Here is a 4,919-nt window from a genome sequence, read left to right as displayed (position 1 = left end):
AAGTTCAACAGTCAGTAAGTGTCAAGGAAGGGAAAGGGCATTGGATGTGAGAGCCGACCTCAGGGACAGTCCCTGGGAGTTGGGGTCCTTCGACACTCTTGAGGAGGGTGGTTCTGTGTACAGCCACCCCGGTTGCAGAGTCTTGCTTTTCCTCCCACTCCGTGCTTCCGATTTCTTAAAGGAGTGACAGCAGATCTTCTCCAGAGTGGCCTTCATACTGTGAACGAGGCTGCAAAGGTCCATCTCCCACCTTATGACATCAGAAAGAGCAGATCTATTCTTCACACTCAGGGCATGGAAGCCAGAAATTGCCCATTTATGAACCTACTCACAGGGAAACAATTCCTGCTGAAGGGGCTTGGGTTACTTCGTTGACATTTACCACAAAAACCTTTGCTTTTGCACATATCCAAAAACCAAACCAAAACCAAATCCCCACAATACCCTGGATTTAGGAAGAAGTGGACATAATGTGATTCTTCCCAATCAAGAGTCAATGAGGGATTTTAATTCCTGAACACAATTATGATTATGGCTATGACCTGCATGGAGTCACTGCCTTTTGCTACTCTTCCAAGGAGCTGGATTTCCATATTTAGAAAAGAAAGGACATGATATGAGGAATCTTGTGTAGCTACAGAAAATTCTTTCCTAAATATGTAGTGCTTTTCTAAGAAGCCTTTCCAACTAAATGATTCAGCCTAGTATCAAAACATTCTACCATATGATCTAGCAATCCCACTCCTGGGCATATATCTGGAGAAAACCATAATTTGAAAAGATACATGCACCCCAATGTTCACTGCAGCACTATTTACAATAGCCAAGACATGGAAGCAACCTAAATGTCCATTGACAGAGGAATGGATAAAGAAGATGTGGTACATATACGCAGTGGAATATTACTTAGCCATAAAGAGAATGAAATAATCCCATGTGCAGAAACATGGATGGACCTAGAGATTATTATACTAAGTGAAATAAGTCAGAGAGACAAAGACAAATATCATATGATATCACTTACATGTGGAATCTTAAAAAAAAATGATACAAATGAACTTATTTACAAAACAGAAACAGATTCAGACTTCAAGAACAAACTTGTGGTTACCAAAGGGGAAAGACTCGGGGGAGGGATAAATTAGGAGTTTGGGATTAACATATACATACTACTGTATATAAAATAGATAAGCAAGAAGGACCTACTGTATAGCACAGGGAACTATACTCAATATTCTGTAATAACCTATATAGGAAAATAATCTGAAAAAGAGTGGATATATGTGTATATATTACTGAATCACTTTGCTGTATACCTGAAACTAACACAACATTGTAAATCAACTATACTCCAATATAAAATAATTAAATTTAATTTAAAAAAGTTTTACAGATACATAATTCACCAGCCAAGACAAATGTTAAGTAAAAGGGAACAAAGTTAAGGTGTCCAAGGTTTCTATCAGATCAGCTCCTGCTACACGTGTCCTCTTTGAGCTGCCATCATGACTAAGATTCTCACATTTGAACAGTTCTTACCATTAGACCAATTTATTTGGGTTAATCCATTGTCTCTGGCTGGAAGGAACCTATTAAAAGTACAGGTTACTTGGGCCTAGTAACACAATTCCCACAATAATCATTATTCTAGCTGCGTGAATTACTTTATCAGATTAATTAGCTGTCACCTATCAGACAATATGGCTCTGAGGAAATAAGGCATATTTTAACGGACATCATGGTCTGAAATATGAAACATTATATGGAGCCCTATGGTGGGGGTCTGGGAAGGTAGAAGACAGAGAAAGACACTGATTAAGAAGGGGGAGCAGGGCTTCCCTGGTGGCGCAGTGGTTGAGAGTCTGCCTGCCGATGCAGGGGACACGGGTTCGTGCCGCGGTCCGGGAAGATCCCACATGCCACGGAGTGGCTGGGCCCGTGAGCCATGGCCGCTGAGCCTGCGCGTCCGGAGCCTGTGCTCTGCAACGGGAGAGGCCACAACAGTGAGAGGCCCGCGTACCGCAAAAAAAAAATAATAATAATAATTGGGGGAGCACAGGAGAGATAAGTCAGGAGAAGATCAAAATCACACTTCTATCCCCTTTGCAGTTTGGCCTCTGATCCACGCAGTTTTGTTTTCTGATGAAATGTTTCTAATGTAAAGTGACTAATATAATCTCTTCTTTGTATATGCCTCCAAAAAATAAGTCCTACTTGCATCAAAATTAAAAGTGAAATGATTCTCCTGATCCTTTCTGGCAATGTTAACCCATATCTGCTTCTCCCCTCCTTCCTGGGCACCCAGCTAAGCAGCATTTCCCAGCCGTGTGTGTCTAGATGGGGGTCACGTGACTAAGGGCTAGAGACCAGGATGTGGGTGACCATAGAACATGTCACATGGACTTCTAGACTCTCTCCCTCCTCCCTTAAGTGGCTGAAAACCAACAACTGGAAGATACAAGAGAGATGGAGGAAGCCCCTTGGCAGTAGATGGCTGGGTCCCCGAGTCACCACCTGAAGAAGGACAACCCAGGAGTGTGTCTGACCAGGAAACCCCACTTTGGACTCGCCATTGGTGAGAAACAAAACTTGATTGTGCTAAGACATTGAGATCTGGGTGTCCTTTTATTATGTCACAGTGTATCAAGTGTATCATTTACCCCAACTGCTATAACTTACCATCTTTATTAGTATTTGTTGTCACTAGACTGTGCAAAACAGGACTTTTAAAATGATTAAAAAAAGAATATTGCATATATTAGTAGCTCTAGTTTGCTAAAGACTTTCTATCAGTCATGTTAAGTGCTTTGGATTCTTATTTAATTCGACAACAATCTTTTGAGGCAGATTTATTATCCCCATTTTACAGATGGGGAAATGGACTTAGAAAGTCTATTTAAGAACTTGCTTTAGGTCAGAACACTAATGAGTGGCAGTGTTATGATGGTGATCCAAGTCATTCAGTGTTTGCACTGAGCTCTTTACCAGTATGTGATTATATTCTTAAAGTTACTGGGGGAAACAGGATCAGACCACAGAAAGACACAGCAAGGTCACACCATGAACTGAGGAGAAGCCCTGGCCTTAAAGAGGAAAACAATTATCATATCTCTCTGCCCACAAAATAGTTGAGAGAACATTTCCTTTATCTCCATTCCACACCTCAAAAATACTGAATTGATTTTCTGTGATTTCCCTTTTCTGCCCTCCATTGAAAGCCTTGATTATGTCCCAGTTTTCTGCAAAGAGAAAATTTTTGCTGCTGAGTTATAAATTCTGCAGGTTCTAACTAGGTTTCAATCGTGAGACTTTTATTCCTCCATTAATATGGGCGTGTCACTCCCATCAGGGGAACGCTTTTCTTAGAGGAAACAGCATTCTGCTTCTGTAGCGGCAAAACGAAAAAGAGGGATACGATGTGTGATAGAAGCCTGTACCCTGACGGGAGAGGAAAAAAAAGAACGATGCTAAGTAGATGTCACTTATTGGCTGTTCTTGTGGTTAGGGAATGTTGAATTTCAAGTTTTCTATTTTAAGCAGAGAAAGCAGACTTGTGCCTGACTGATCCCTATCGTGATTGTTACCATTCAAATTCAATAAGAGAATGCATGTGGAAGGGGCTGCGTAAATGTATGGGGCACCGCACATGGAAGATATTAAGGTTGCAGCCTTTATTAATAGAAGATCTGCATATGTGCTATTGTAGATGGTCCCCCAGGACTCCACAGCCTAATCAGATGGTGGAAGGCAGAAGTACATGGTGGTTTAAACCACAAACTATGCAGTTTCTTGGGTTAAATCTGCCAGTGCTGCCCTGTCTAGCTGTACAATGGTTTGGTCAGTTACTTAACTTTCCAAGTTCCAGATTCCTCCTGTTTAAAATGAGGATAATGCTATTGCCCTCATTGTGTTTGGAGAATGGCACAGGATAATACACTCATTAATTGTCACTTGTTTTGAAGAGGGTGATAATCATGTTGACTCCTAAAAAAGACAAAAGAGAGAGAGGCTGGTCAATAACAAGAGCATATTTACTTATCTACTTTTCTTAGGTAAGTTAGCATCCATTTCATGGATTGGAAAGATAAAAACAAAATCAGACTAAAAGAAATCTTAGAGAGATTTGGCCAGGCAATGACACAGACAGCTGGTAGGTACAGCTCCCTGCAGGAGTTGGGACTTGAATGGTGGGATGGTAGAAGGAAGCCACAAGTGAATCCAGTAATTTTTCCATGAGACTCATTGTAATTTAAGATCTGGTCCAGGTCTCAGTAAGCACCTGCTCATCAGAGAGGGAGTGAGATTTCCACAGAACACAACTGGAAGCAGAAGTGGGCTTATAGGGGAAGACAGGGGTCTGTATAGGCAGAGAGGAAGAGAGACAGACAGCTCTGAGAATAGTCTTGTAAGATCAGCTGTGGATTTAGGGAGGGACTGGACCACCCTTGGCTTGTCCTATAGGCCAATCCTTCATGTTCCAGTCACTCCCATAGTACATCCTATGGAAGGGACCGTTCACAGTTATTAGAGGTCAGAAAACAAAGTTTCCAGGTTGTTTATTCTGGAATTAGTCTCATCCTTTCAATATTCTACAAGTTTCCCACCAGCCTTCTAAAGAATATCACTCCTCTGTGGAATAGAATGCTCTGCTCTGAACTAAAAGTAAGATGTTTGTTTTGGAAGCAACATAGATTCAAATAGCAATAACAATTCTTTGCGGAAAAGAAAAGCATCTTTATATTTATTGCAGTAAACAGAAAAGTAGCACAATTGAAATGATTTTCCACCTGCCAAACAAAACGGTTTCCTTTTGTGAGCCGTGTTCCATATACAAGGGGTGTAGAAGCACAACACTGCACAGGGGGAATGGTGATGGATTCAGCTATTGAGGCCGCTGTGCCTGTCGATGGGGGTTCACC

Source organism: Mesoplodon bidens (genome assembly GCF_964165515.1).
Source record: "Mesoplodon bidens genome assembly, chromosome: 2".
Taxonomy (NCBI): Eukaryota; Metazoa; Chordata; class Mammalia; order Artiodactyla; family Ziphiidae; genus Mesoplodon; species Mesoplodon bidens.
The sequence above is the reverse complement of the archived record's forward strand: the minus strand, read 5'-3'. Positions refer to the sequence as shown.